At 45.8% G+C, this 15,486-nt stretch overlaps 1 protein-coding gene across 4 annotated transcripts in view; it reads right to left on the bottom strand.

Annotated features, from left to right (window-relative positions):
• The window catches only part of ZRANB1 (zinc finger RANBP2-type containing 1), a 48,983-nt gene extending 33,917 nt beyond the window's left edge, over nt 1–15,066 (bottom strand). The window contains exons 1-2 of one of the 4 annotated variants that reach the window (XM_040562937.1): nt 15,048–15,066; nt 6,154–6,248 (exon numbers count right to left, since the gene is read on the bottom strand). The gene's annotated coding sequence lies outside the window, so the exon portion shown is untranslated. Of the gene's footprint in view, nt 1–6,153; nt 6,249–6,565; nt 6,832–9,945; nt 9,965–15,047 lie in introns of those variants that run through there. The other 3 variants (XM_040562936.1, XM_040562934.1, XM_040562933.1) reach the window with 3 other exon arrangements.
• Nucleotides 15,067–15,486: the final 420 nt, after the last annotated feature.

The raw sequence follows: 15,486 nt of genomic DNA, 5'->3' as shown, positions 1-15,486 counted from the left end.
AGGCAAATTACAGACTGCTCCCGTCCTCGTCCCCACGAGGGCACTGCTTTGGGAGCACACAGGGACAGCCCTGGCTCCCCCAGTGCTGGAGCTATTCGGTCGCTCCCGGAGGAGGAGGAACGCTGCTGTCTTCAGATGCATCAGCGAGTCAAAATGGGCACAAACCTCAGTTCTGTTAAACAACACCAGATCTTTGCCATGTAAGCGATGCCACCTATAACGTACAACATCAGTGGTGGGAAAAAAATGCTTGGGTTATAAGTGAATAACTATTTACAATTTAGTATGTTAGAACTCATTCTTCTTTAGTTTTTTTTATAGGCTAGGCTGTCAACAAATATTCTAACCTGCAGACCTGAGCTACGACCTCAACCTCACCCCCTTTCATCTACTCCTGTAAGCACGCAGTTGAAATCCAGACGACGTGACCTTACGCAAACAAACACGCTACCAGAAACGCGGCTCTCTTGACCAAAAGACATTCTGAAAAGCTGTGACTTCTGAAAACGTTTAAGTCTGTTCGCCAAGCGAAGGCTGACAAGCTTCACTTACAGCTACATCAACATGAAAGCAGTGTTTGGTTATGGATTCACATCTCATTGCAGAACATCTCAAGTCGACTTTATTAGATATTTACCATATTCAAAAAATCATTCCAACTTTGCTCCATCTTTTCAATATTCTATTCACACTTCCCATCCAACTCTTGCCATTTCAAATAAGCCTTAAAGCCTGACTCCCTGTAAGCAAGAGAATTTAACGTGCGATGATGCCTCCTTCTGCAAATGCAGTACGAAGTCGAACAGCTGGGAAGTTACCCATCTTAAGAGACACAGAAGCGGATAGCGAACTTTAGGTTCAAATGTTGAACTATACGCAGACTCGTCCGCAGGCACAGAAACGCCGTTCCAGCCCTAACAGACGTGTGACAACTCTATGCGCTCACTCCTCTTGCCTTTTTATTTAAGTTTACCCCCAAAGCACTTTGTGCTCTGCAGTCAGCCCTGCTGTAGGGTTTGCAAAGTAAATGCTCCCATTGTATTTGCTACTGAACTCCAGCGGGTCAAAGTACGTATCCCTCTATTAAATTTGTGACTAGATAGTAAGAAAGCACTCACTGCTGAAAACAAGCTCTAAGAGACAATAGCAGCGGCTCACAACTCAGCGCTCTCACGTTTCAGGAGAGTTACATTTTTCTTTGGTTGGTTTTGGTGGTGGTGGTTTGGGCGGTTACACGCGTGCATTTCTGTTTTTTTTTTTTTTTTAAATCTCAGTTAACAACCATTTAAATGAGATGTTGCCACACGCTAGGAGGGACTAAATACAACTCTTACTTAGAAACCAATGCCATTTGGTAAAACACGAGTAAGCAGCTCAACAGTTACATAACACATGGCATCTCCCCCGTAACACTAATCAAAACCAAGCAAACAGACTCAAAATAATGAGCTCCACCAGAAAACTAACATAAATACAGCCATCAACATTTAAAGCATCTGATCACCACGAACAGGCAGCAGCAGCTGAATACGGACTCACGATGTACAAATACAACAAATACCCGTAATAAAACTGCAGTCTTTAAAACTGTTGCTTTACAACGCTTGCATCAGACAAAGTTCACAAGCAGAACGAGAGGCTTCTTTCTAAAGAGCAGGGTCAAATACAAAAGATGGTTTATCTGTGTTTAGACTATATGCCTAAAACATGAGGCTCATTTTTTTGTTTAGATCTCAGCCACCCCTGCACAAGATGAGGAAAACCAGATGTCACGCTCTGAACAAAAACACGCTGCGGAGTCAGACATCAGAACTTAAAGACACTTAAACCTGGCCAGCAACCGAGGAATATTCTATTAAAATTTGTGCATCTGACATTCAGTTCTAGTAATTATCCTCTGGACCTCCCTAATCGTGGTTGACCATAAATTAGATCATGGCTAGATGCAGACATTCACCATTCGGCGGAGAAAAACCATCTGCCTCCAAATGAAAGAGGGAAACACACTCTCAACATCAGCCATTGTGTAGTTTCCTCCTAATTAATGGCAAGCCACTTTCACATACAGTTCGGGACTGTCTTTGGTACACGCATTTGCGATTGGGCTAGTTTTTATGACTTCAAGTTCTAGCACAAAAAACCCATACAAGCCATGCTCGCTGTTCTATCTGGCTCTTCTTCAGATATTGTCTAGACAGCAAGGTGTCAGAGAAACACACCAAAAAGAGTTCTAACATCACAGCACGCATAAGGACTTCAATAACAACATTTGACTATCTGCTTTTTTAAATAAACGTTAGCAATCCTTATTTTGCTCACAACACATAGCCAACGAATCAAGCAAGACATTCAGCTGCTGCAAAATTTCAGAGCCGCAGCCCCAAAGCGGTAAGCCCCCCGCTTTCAGGGAGTGGGGGGCGAGGGTGGGAGTAACTCGCTGCCGGAGATAATACTGAGCAACCTTCCTGAAGTAAGTCCTTCACAGCCCACGAGGTGACAATTATTTTTATCCCTGCCAAGCTGCAGAGGTCAAAAATAGGTAAACAGCCCAGCGGGCCTTCCCAGTGCTTCAGCATGATACAAGTTAGCTTCTTGATGAGCACAGGGTAAGGGGAAGCCTCTGTAGCCAAAACCAAAGTCCCCAGGCCCACCTGACAGCAGACACCTAGAGGACAGCCAGACATTGCTGAGACACCTATACAAACTAACCGTGATTCCCCCAGCAGTCTGAAATAAAAACTGGAGGCCTGGCACGACAATGAGCCCGTCGATACTCCCCAGCTCGTGACACCACGCAAGACACAGACCTGCAGGCGGAAGCTGCTCCAGGGGAGCGCCCAGGCAGCAGCAGGGAAGGGATGCCACAGCTCCCTGCGCAGATGCTCTCCTCGCTTAGATAACAGGGGGAAGAATGGAGATAAAAAACACTTTCAAGCCCATCGGTCTGGAAGAAGTCAACGCTAATGCACTTACGGTCCTTCTAACCACAACAGATTCTCTCATTCACCCGGTCACCTCGACCAATTTTTATTTTTTAGAATTATCTGCACTTATCAGACCTATGAGTCGTTTTTCTCCCTAGATACCCAACTGACCATGGCCAAAAGCTTCACGGTTTTCAAATGAATGGACCTAAAAAAGTAGGTGTGACTTCACAAAGCCATTAAATGACTACTACATGGTAGTACTTCTAAGCTACTGAAAACAAAACAGAGCACTCAAGTTTATTTTTCTTCCCAGAGTCATGTAAACCATGGCTGTGACAATTTTCACGTTCCAGATCTTGAAAAGAAGCTGGCGAAGCACCAACAAAACTTAAAGGCTTCTCAAAATCTCTAAGCTCCCCAGTAACTCAGACCTTTCTGTTTCATTGAAAGCGACTCAAGAATAGATGCTAAATCGAGTCAAAGAACCAAGAGACAGGATTTCTAAACCTTAGTATTCGCTGACAAAACGACGGCAAGCACAACCCACATAAATGTCACTGCACACTGGCTCGTAGCATCGCAGGGGGAGTTCCAGCCTCTTCGCTCACAAGTGCCGGTTTCAGGAAGAAGCGCTCTTCACACTTACGGCGGGCACAGGTCCAGCCCTGCAGCCCCCTGCCTCCTGCACGGGGGTTTCACACCTGGTATCCAGCCTGTACCCAGCCCTCATCTCTTCTAAGGCTTTTTGGCTCAATTCTGAACTAAGACTTGAAGACGGATGTAAATTCGGTGCCTGCTCCAGCATTTGTCTTAGAAGTACCAGCTTTTGTTATCCTTGTTCTAAGAAGCAGGACAGATACGTCAGGATACACTCAAATAACCAAAGGAAAAAACGCCAACTTATTTATGCCTGCTGTCTAGTAGAAGAAGCAAAGAACTGCAAACTTGTCTGTTCTGTAGACAAGATGCTCTGCACACGCCAGGAACTCCTCCGTTCCTCCCAGTGTATTACACTTCCCATGTTCTTTGATTAAAAATAAATAAATAAAACCTACAATTGCTTCCACCTTCTTGAGCCAAGGTCAACCCCTCTTGAAGGGGCTTCTCTGAACTTCGCTCATCCCCTGCTCCACTCCATCCAGGCCTCTTCCTCTCTGGTCTTCACCGAAACAAGTTTTTCTGCATAAATGGGACAGCAGCGCAGGAAAAAGAAGTTCTTTATCAAGAAGTGGCAGGTAGATACAACTGCAGTTTGACTACAGAGCTTCTGAAAACCTGCCTGTGCCACAGAAGAAGGAAAAAGGAAATAATTCAAATTATTACGCACTAATTGTTGTTCTAAAGTATTTGCTGTTAGACACCAAAGGGATGAGTCCTATTATTAGCCTTGTGTTTCAACAAAGTTCCAGAAGAACCAACTACATACGTACGAGAGCCTGTGCTTCAGCAACTGATGATCCAAAAACAAATAAAAATCCCCCAAGTTGACAAGTCTCACAGTTACAAAAATCAATCCAATTCTCTGCAATTTAAAGCAGTGCCAGCTACACAAGGACTGCTATGAAAAAGCATAAGCACCAGGAAAATACCTGAAATACAAACAACTTCTATCTTCTGATTAAGATCTCAGACATTTTCTTTTTAAGGTATAGCAAATTCCATTCAACTGACATCGCAGAGTTGTAATTACCTGTTACTAAACTGATTTTTCCAAGCTATGCCATTTGACAATGGAAGTAGTAAGCTCTTCATGAGCTGTGTTTAAAAAAAATGAATCTCTTTCCAACTTTTCCTCGTTCTCCTCTTCATCTGTAGTACTACTCTAAAAAAATAAATTAAGAGCTCTGTTATGGTCCAGCCAGCCATTTCCAGCTGCCAAACTAACGTTTAGTTCCATTTTAGTAGCAGGAGACCGGAATTATAATTCTTACGGTCAAAATGAGGATTACTTGTTGACATAAATGTTGACCAGCTCCAAATAACCCCATCTTCACAAGAGACGGTACGTCGTGATGAAGGATGCACTGATCTGAAGTTCCACATTATCTCATCTCTGATACCGCAAAGAGAAACCCTAGCACCTACGTCACTACCACGGGAAGGAGCCAGTACACCGGGGTGTCTGAACATACATTTGATTATTTGACCAAATATATTAAAAATAGCTTCCCATGCAATCAGCAAAGTATTTTCTACTTCCATTTCTGACTTATTTGTGGATCTATCTTGCGAAGAACACCAAAGATAGATGGTGTTTCCCATCCCCAAGGGATTTACACATTAAATTACATAATATTAACATGGCCACACACGAGTCTAAATAAAACTGAAAATGCCTTGACCAATTTTAACTAGTCTCCAATTTAAGTCATGCCTCTGCGATGAATCCCATTGACGCTTCTATGCCACTCAGCATTCCAATTAAATTAATATTTTTAATTATACTTCTGAGAAAATGTTAATGGATACAACTCCACAATAACAGATTACGGCCTCATCAGTCATCTCCATCCGCCTGTCTTTATTTAAGCAGCGTAAAAAAAATAAAGGTAACAACTTCTTTTTTCTTCAAGACAAATACACCACAGAGTTAGAGGTTCCCAAATCCTACAAAGCGCAATGCATCCAGAAGCATTGGTAAGTTTTAATGCTCTGACAGACTTAAGTCAGAGGTGATCTTTACATCGAGACGCATGCTAAGACATCAGTTCAGGTTGGGCTTAAGAGGGAGGCAAGTAAGAGACTGCCTGAACGCTTCCTGCTGCTCACATGTTCTCCCCTCCCCAGTTAACCACTTTGGGAAACAAAAATCGGCTTCACAAACCTATTCTGCAGTCACCAAGGACAAAAAAACACTAGATGAGCAGAACGAAAAGCAAAATCAAGTGAGACAGACCCCTCCTGAACTCCCGCTACGGCGTTCCGCTCGTAACGACAGGCGCTTTAAAGACAGCGAGCGTTGGCTGGAGAGGAGGTCAAGGCAGCGCACAGCGGACACTTCACCTGTCCGCGCTGCACACCGACGCGTTACGCTCCCACACAGCCTCACCAGCACAAGCAGCAGGCACCCAGCGGCTGCCCGAGCGGCGCACGGAGCCCGACACAGCCCCGTCTGCTCCCGGGGGCCGTCCCCGGGCATTCCACGGGAACTTTTCCCCATTGAGACGCCTGGAAGCGCCGGGTGCCCCCCCTCGGCCCCCCCCCTCCCCACCCCCCCGGGGCTCACCTCAGCGGGCTGGGTCCTGCCGCAGGCTGCGATCGTGACGGCGGGGTCGTGCGGCGCGGGTCACCCGGGCTCCCTCCTCTCGCTAACTGAACTTTCTTTAAAAAGAAAGGAAAAACAGCTTGGGCTCAGGAAAAAAAAAAAAAAAATCTATTCTGAGGTAATTCGCGCAGGTCGCGGTGCTGCCGACCCCACCGCCGGGCTGCCGCCGCCACAGGGCTGCTGCCGCCGCCCCCCACCCACCGAAAAACAGCAATAAAATGAAATAAAACAGCAAAAAGCCTCCCCGGGGGAAGGAAGCAGCCCCGGCCTGCCGCTGCACGGCCCCGGGGCCCCCTTCCCGAGCCCCGGGGGGGGGTCAGCGGGGCCGGCCCGGCAGCAGCCCCTCACCTCCCCTCCCCTCTCCGCCCCTCACCTCACGTCGCCTCGCCTGGCCCCGCCGCCCGCGCCGCTCCCCCCCGGCCCGCTGGCGCGGCGTCCCCCCCCCCCGCTCACGCCATGGTCTCTCCCAGCGCGGCGGGCGGCCGCGGCCGCGGGCGGTGCCACTCGGTGACGGAGGGGGGGAGGTTGTAAAAGGGGGAGGGGGGGGAGCCCCCGCCGGCCTCCTCTAATGGCGGCGGCCCGGAGCAAAATAAACCCCCCTGCGGCCCGCACGTCAGCCCGGCCTGCCCGCCTGTCCCGCGTCTATTGGCCCAGCGCGCGGCCTGGCCCCTCCGCCAATCAGCGCGCGGCTCTTTGGGGAGAACGGGTGATGTCATTCCCACCGCTGGGGCCGCCTCCGGGGCGGGGTGCGGGGATGCCGAGCCCCCGAGCCCCGCCCCCGCCCCCCCGCATCTGCCTCATGGCGCCCGCGGCCCTGAGGTGAAGGTGGGGGGATCTCGTCGGACGTGGCCGCAGCGTCCCCGTTGTTAAAAAAGTCCTCCAAGATCGCCTGGTCCAACCACCCCCTACCACCAATGTCACCACTGAGCCATGTCCCCAAGCACCACGTTCAACCTCTCCTTGAACACCCCCAGGGACGGTGACGCCACCACCTCCCTGGGCAACCCGTCCCAACGCCTGACTGCTCTTTCTGAGGAGAAATGTCTCCTCATTTCCGACCTGAACCTCCCCTGGCGCAACTTGAGGCCGTTCCTTCTCCTTCCCTTCTTCCACAGCAAAATGTTTTGGGCAGAAAACGTTTCTTCAGTTGACTTTTTAGGAAACCAACTGCCACAAAATGGCGTCAATGGCCACACAGCGAGTGCGAGGAGCTGGTGGTCGTAATGTTAACCTTGGCCAGTGCAACTCCTCTCTTCTGTGGAAGAAAGGCATTGGAAGAAAGGAAGAAAGGTAGAAAGCCACGACCCATGGCTGCTTTGTCAGACCTTGGAGCTGGGCCTCACGCTGCCCATGCATCGTACTCTCACTTTCTGCTCACCACTCAGAAGTCCGAGTCTTCCTCAAGTTGCTACTGTAATCTCTCTGACAGAAAAAAACACCTTACTTGCCCACATCTCAGCTCTTCCCTCATGGGTCTTGCATCTCTCGATACCTAACTGCTTTTCCACCACAGTTCCTACTGTATATTTCAGTCTTCCACATACATTTACCACTTCTATTTCCATGGTTGCATGCAATGCCCTATTCCCAGCCAAGGCAATGGAAAGGACCCCGTTACCTAGCTAATTGCTAATCCCTCAGGCTCAGGGTTGCAATGGGAAACTCATCCCTTCTGACCAGCCAGATCCATTCCTTTTTGTTCAACAAAAATAAAGGAAAAAAAAAAAAAAAAGCAGTGTAAAGGAAAAGCACACAGCGTATTCAAGCAGACCGGTGCTGCCTCATGCTAGAGAAAATGTCCAGCAGACAAACATCTACAGCTGGAGTCAGGATGAGAAAAATGTAATTATTTATGGAGACAGAAATAGAAATTTGTCTCCATTTACAATTAAATCAGTTCCCTATACGCATCACAAAACTGTCGGGGGGTGTGGGGTGGCGATAACATGATTCATCTCTCCCAGATTTGTTATTTACTAAAATCTCTTTCTGTCTCCACTGAACAAGTTGGGCCCTGGTCTGCATTTTGGGAAACATACCAACAATTACATATATTTAGCGATAGAAAGGATTGGGACAACTTATTTTCTTTCACACACCCACATAGAAGATCCAGATGAGCTCGGATAAGTCATGTAAAAGAAGTACTTAAGAAATCATGCCATTTCTGTGCTTAAAAATAATTCAGAAAATGTATCCCTTGCTCTTGGCATCTAGGCAAGACGATGGAAAAGCAGTCATCTAAGGCAAAAACAAATAGTGGGGTAAATTGTCAAAGCTGCTACGGAAGTACAACAATGGGAAATTTGCAGAAATGATGGTTATAGATCAGACTGTAAATAGATAAGAAAATAGAAAGAATAAATAGTTTTGGAGAATGTGTCAGTTCAAATTCTTCCAGAATATTTCATTAGCCTGTCGGGAAAACATTGGATGATCATGAAAAGAAACTTTAAACAAAACACAGTGCATTGCAGCACGTTAGGAGCTTGTAATATACTTTTACAGCACAGAGAAGTCCTCCAATGAACGTAGGCTTATATCACTTCAAAAACTTCTGTTGCGTGGGTAAGAAAAAATTATGGTCAACTGAAGGATATCCAAGAATTTGAGAGAATTCAAATGATTTTTGTATCTGCGTAGTTATTCTGCAGAGCTGAGACACTCCAAGTCATGAAATAGGTAGCCGTGTAGTATAGGAAAGCAAACACACGTGGTAGAATTGAATTTGAAAAAGTTATCAGAATTGTTAATTTCAAAAGTGAATCGTAGCGGTATCTCCAAATCACAAGACATTTTGAATGTTGGCAGTATTATTCCTAAGACCAGGTCTCTGGCTTTATCCCAGAAAATTGCTGGCATGTTCCAGCAGGTTTACTTTGCAGGAATTCACCATTTGTTCTAGACTTGAACAATAAAATACAATAGGAATGACCTCTCAATGGTTTAGAACATTGAGATTTACATGCATATTTTATCCAATTATACCTTTCAGACTTCTAATTTTGAGAAAAATCAAAATCTACGTGACTTGATAACTCAGTGCTCAATAGTTTTGGTATCTGACCACCTTTTTCTTTTTTAAATGTCAGGAAGACAATTCTATATTTGTGAGGGGTAGCAGAAATTGTAAGTACTAATCTCCTATATTCCACCCCAAATTTTAATCTTGTTCCACCAATTTAAGGACAGATTTTAACTCTCTAGTAGTGAGTTTGGAACATTCATATCGGTTTGACAGCTTAATTTTGGGAACTTTGGGGAGGTATTTTTTTGTTTGTTTGTTTGTTTGTTTTAATATGTTATTTTGGGAGCTTTGCAGAGTTGAATCCACTCATACCTTGGAGATTATGCGCCTTCATTAGCCGGCTGCATAAGAAATGGAGCTGCCCTCTAGCTCAGAATAAACCCATAGCAAAGCTATATGCCTTCATTCACAAGGAAAAACATAACTTGCATATGTATTTCTACCAGGGTTTGTTTTTTTTCCCCCCCACTATTCAAATATCCTTAATCCATGCTGCTCTGATGCCTGCTGCTTTCTCCCCACCTTCCTCAGCTCTCCAATTTCCTTTCTTTCCTTCCAGCTCCTCCGGAACAAGAAAGAGCTGCTTCTTGGCTCTGGAACCACTCAGAAAAGAATTGATAGCAGATTTTCTTTTCAGACCGCACAGGTTTTATGAAATGCAAACAGCATACACGAGTAATAGAGAACTGTGCAGGAGTATCAATGAACCCGGGTAAGAAACCCACCTGGTTCCTCGTCCCCGTCAGCCTGGAGCTGCACCAGCGGCACTGGTGCAGCAGCCAGCCCCCCTGAAGCAGGAACGCTTTGTGCCTCTGAGGTGTGAGCCTTGCCGGCAGCCAGCTAGGCAGATGGCTTGGAAGTTCCCTTCCTTTCCTGCAAAGAATTTATAAATTTAGGATTTTTCAGAATAACCAAGGATTGCAAATTGTCTTTACCTCCTATTAAACACGAGCACTCTGCACCACACTGCCTTCCAAGACACCCTGTTTCTTTTGTCCTGATGCTCACTGTTAGCAAGGTTCCTTCCCTCAGCTCTCCCTGACGTTTCTGTTCTGATTCACCCTGCTCATAACCGAGCAAATGATACCAAAAGCTATAATTAGAAACGAAGCACTGAAACATTTCACAGTAGCATTTTTCTAGATGTTGCATACAATAGCTGGGGGATTTGGTTAAGAAAAAATATGCTTCAGGTAATCAAAAAGACAAATGCCGAATTATTTTCCGCTGGCATGGGTTCTTTTTGTGCTGTAGCAGAATTTTCTCGGTCTGAAGATTACATCCAGTTAGTGATGGATAAGTACGGATCTCTCTCTTATGCAATTCTCTTTCCCCGGTAACTCCTCGCTCTCAGGCAGAGCACTGGCTCCATTAGGCAATTCATCCTCGGCGTATCTGGGAGCAGGGATGCACATGCTCACCAGATGGTTGTTTCTCACTAGCTGAACTGTGAGTATGCAGAACTCCCTACTCACACCAGCTCCTCAAATCCTCCTCTTGCCGTTGCCCTATTCAGTGCTTTCAGGCTCTTTATGATCAAGGAAGACTTGCAACTGATCTGAAACGCTTAGCTAAAGGGTAGGGAATAGAAATGCAGAAAAATCAAAAAGAAGCACAGTTTTTGAAGCTACTGAAAGCAGGATATTTTAAGTGGTTGACCGATTTGTTACCATTTTTCCACCCTCTCTCTGAGTCAGCCCCAGCCTTCACACCCAGTAAATCTCACACTTGCGGCTCTTTTTCTCATTTCAGTTTGAAACACAAAAATATTCAACTGCTGCTAGATCACCGCATCCCCTACACACAGGAGGAAAAGATCAGAGAAGACATGATGTCCTGACCATTCTTGCTTGCTACAGCTGTTGGGTGCTGTTACAGGCTGCCACTCTCAGACCCGAAAATGAGCTGTGGGTATTTGCAGCTGACCTGTGGCCAGGGGAAGGAAAGCAGGATCCTTCTCTGGCATTCCCACACGCTCCCAGGCGTGGTGGGAAAGTTGGTGCCCTCACACTAGCCCTGGTGTGCCCTTGTGAGAGCATCCCATAGGAGCTGGCTTTGCTAGTTCTACCCATGGGGTAGCACCACGGGGGTCTGTGGTGCCAGCAGCAGGTCTGTGGGACCTCTCACCTCCCCAGCATGCCCTCCCTCACATGCCCTGTTGGGCATGTGCCCAACAGGTAGGAGAGAGGGAGTTCTTATTAAATATATATTTATATATAGCTTGGAAAGGTAGAAAATAAATGATTATAGCTTTACATATATACATAGCTGGGGCAACTCTGCAGAAATATGACAGAAGTGTGTGCTGAGTTGTTAGCTCCTCAATCGCTCTGACATGGTTCAGTAGCAGCAAGAAAAAGAGGTTAGAAGTGGGGAGCACTTGCACTGACAGCTACAGCACGCACCATTTTTTCTTGATTTCCCTGTGGTTCTGCACGGAGTGGAGGAAGGAGGTGCTGGAGTAAATCTGTCGTGCCAGAGCTTTCCTGCTGAAGGATTTGAGCCACCTGATCAGGGAGTCTTAGAAACTTTCCTCGACTGGGCAGACATTCAGCAGGTGAAGGAGTCCAAGCTGCGTGGCCAACAGAAAGCAACACGCAGAAAAGAAGATGGAAAACCGTGTTCACTCAGCACGGTCCTGGCGTGTCTGCCCGGCCCAGCTGGTGGGCACGGCGTGGCTGCTGCAGCTGCTCTCAGCCTGCATCAGCAGGGCGGGCACGGCACGAGGGTGCAGTGGAGGGGGACAAAGGGAAGAGGAGAAAAAGAGGGAGAGAATTAAGGAAAATGCCGAGCAGAGTATTAAAAACAAAGAGAAAAGAAAAAGAAAAGACAAAAAAAAAAAAAAAAAAAAAGAGCTCTTTGAATGTGCTCTTAAAGAAAGTCATCAGGGAAGACAATGACAAGTAACAATGCAGCTATAAAAGGAAGCAGCAGCCCGAGTCCCTTTAGGGGAATGCAAGACATTCGTGAAGACTTCAGACAAAAATCCATGAGAAAAAACGGATTAAAATCCACGAACTAGTTGCCACCTAGAAATGTCAGGCCCAAAGAGGCTGGATTTCTTTGTGCAACAGCCAGCATCTCTCTTATCCGCAACCACGATACATTTAACCACTACCAAACGCCCAGAACACTACAAAATGCTCCTGCCAGGAGAAGAAAAGCATTGACAGGCCTGTGGGGCAAGCATAGCGCTAACTCCTCTGACACTGCTAACTGGGTCTAGATAAAAAAAACGCGTTATTCAACCTCTGGCGGTGATGCCTGGTTTAGGCAGCTCCCCACTCATAGTATGAGCTTTTGTGAGCCCAACTGACAGGCATCACCCCTCTCCAAACATCATAGGTGCTAAAATCAGGGGCCTTAGGTTTGGCTGGGAAGTTCAGATGCAAGAACCCGTGCATTTCTGTGCTCTAGGTGAACACACCGCTGTCCCCGTGTAGCAAGCCAGTATCACCGAGAAGCATTAGTATGTCCCCAGCCAGAGCCGACGTTAGCAGCCATTAGCGTTTGGTGAAAATGAAAAGGGGATTTATTGTGAAAGAAGGCTACACAGGAACGCAACAGGCAACAGAGAACAGACGCAGCTCACAGAACGCCGTATATCATGCCAGGCATAATCACTGCCAGCTAATCAGATTATTTGATCAGACAGAGGGAGCAAAATCCATCTTCAGGTTGACGTAATCCACTGCCAGGCTCGTTACGGGTTCTGAATATGTTCCTTCCACAATTCAAAAGCCTTTCCCTTAGCTACTCATTGAGGCTTTTCTTTCTTTCTTTTTTTTTTTAATAAGCAAATGTCGGATTAAACACGTTCAAAAATCCACTAGGAAACTACACAGGTAAGAGACTTCGGGGGGGCAGCTGACAGAGCGGCAGGGTGGTGCCACACGACCGGTTCAGCACCACAGTGAGAGAGTGTCGGTACCACCGGGGTAGCGTAATGCTGTTAGCGAAGGATTTGTGAGGATGATAACCGGTGAAGATAAGGAATGCACATCTGGAATTAAAATACGGACAAGATGATTTTCTGGGCAGCCCTGAGTTTTGGAAGAGAATAGATTTTTATTTTTAATTCAGGCCAAGCCTGGGCCGTAAATTCTGATTACTTTAATACCATCGCCTTATTTTAGAGAGGTGTTCTGCAAAAATCTTTAACTTCTCCTGGCATTTCTCATCACAAATAGGCAGCTTCAACAGCTGGATAAAAAGTAGCTTGCAATCTTTTTCCTACTGCTAATCTCACAGAAAGCCATTCAGCAGGATACCTCGTGGTTGCTACGCCTTATTTACAGACACAACAAGAGACAAATAAATCAGAGAAAGAGAAAAATAAATCATATTCAAACCAGATTACTTTCCTGGAAGGACAGTTCTCTGATTACTTTTACTCCCCACTTTGAAAGAAAAGAATTTAGTAATTATACATTGAGCAACTATTGTTTACTTGTATCAGTCATCGCAGAAGCTGCTATGCCTTCCTTTTTTTGTATTCTATGCCAAAATTATGGGTAGAAACAGAATAAAATAATTGCAGGAGAACATTGTCTAGGATCACTGTCTCCCACTGCACAAAGAAACGCTGAAGCAAAGCTGACACATTTATCAAGCAGCAGGAGCTCATTAGCTTGTTGTCAGTACTCTCTCCCATTGATAGCTCTTAGTGGATATCTAGCAGGTAAGCAACATTATAAACAGTATTAGCTAACATTTTTCTTCGCGTGTAAAAAAGATGGTTGTTGTCTCCCAAATAGTCCTTGGTACACTGAGAAATACAGATTTTGTGATTCAGCAATATGTTGCTTCAGTGTTCCTACTACATGTCTCAACTGTCTGTGGGTTTCTCTCCCCTAATCTCTGCAAAAAGTTTAAGCTTTGACAACCCGCACTTGCTCTGTAGCTGCCCATGTTCAGAGACAATTTTAAATTTACAGGGCTTTAACACAAAAGGAAAAGTCTAATTTAAAGCATATACTGGAGTTGCCTACATCTGAAATTGCTCAAATATTACAGCAAGTCACATCTTCCACAGAGGTCAGAGTGAGGATTTAGTATTAGAGAATTCAGAAGTACATTTAACGGAGGGGTGAACTCCTGTCTCAGCGACTGATGTCAGAAGCCAGCCAGATCCATGGATAATCATTTGTCTGTACATCTCATTACTGGCCAAGCAAAACAGCAACAGAGAGGGCAAGCCACTGACTTAAAATTGCCCAGTGCAATTCAGGTTAATCAATAAAAGTAGTGTAAAAAAAAAATGCAAAATGTCGAGCTCCTGCTGAAATAGTTGGAAATTGGTGGAGATCTCACAAAGGTCACCGGCGACTGTGATTCCTCCACTGGAGACTGAACCTTTACAAACACTGAAACCCCTGACTGGAGGCACTCACGTGCTTCTCTTCCCTTCTTGGGCATTGGACTGCTCTTCTTGCAACGCCAGGGTTTTCCTGTAGTCCCGTTTCCCCAAGACTTGCCACCATCCACCCCTGCGTCAAGTCAGCTGTTACAGCCAAGGGGCCGGGGCAAACACCGAAGGCTCAGTGAGAAAGTTCAGATTTGATCAGCTGTATTTGATCAGTATAGAAACATCACATCAAATTGAGTATATTAGTAATATTTATTAGATAACTGATGTAGATAGAACCCAGGCTACACGTGTCAGAAGTGGAAAAAGGCTGTTCAGATGAATGGAGCTGATCACTTGCGTCAAATTAGCAAGACTGTTTCTCAAATGGATCAAAAATCGTTTTGGATTAGTGCTTTCCTACCTTTTTGTGGAAGAATCGGAAGCTCTGGCATTTCATTTCGGCGCTCTTTCTCTTACCTTGCCTTCCTGGCTCTGCCTTCGCCACCCTCTTATTCCAGGTATACCTCTTGCCTGGATAGCTCGTTCTTCCAGGAGGCTTCATGTCCTTCTCAGGCACTCGGTGAGGAGCTCAAGTGGGGCTGGTCGTCCCTCGGAGCACACATCTCCAAAGCTGCGCCGTCTTCATTTCTTGGCTGCCTTCCTCTCACAGCAGGGAATATTCCAAATAAGGTCTCACTGGTGCATCACTCAAAATCAAAGTAGCTTCATTTTATTTAAATTTGATCACAGCATGAAAAAAGTCACTTGGACTTTGACTTCCCTTTTAAAGCTGTTGAGTGCTTCAGCATATGGTCCTGTTAGATCTTCTCAGTTAAACAGTGTTAAATCACAGCTCCATCAACTTTCAGTATTTCAATGTTTTTCTTGGAACGTGTACTTTTCTGTCCTAGACCTT

This window comes from Cygnus olor, chromosome 7, assembly GCF_009769625.2.
Source record: "Cygnus olor isolate bCygOlo1 chromosome 7, bCygOlo1.pri.v2, whole genome shotgun sequence".
Lineage (NCBI taxonomy): Eukaryota > Metazoa > Chordata > Aves > Anseriformes > Anatidae > Cygnus > Cygnus olor.
Note: the sequence above shows the minus strand (reverse complement) of the source record. Positions and strands in the feature narration are given on the sequence as shown.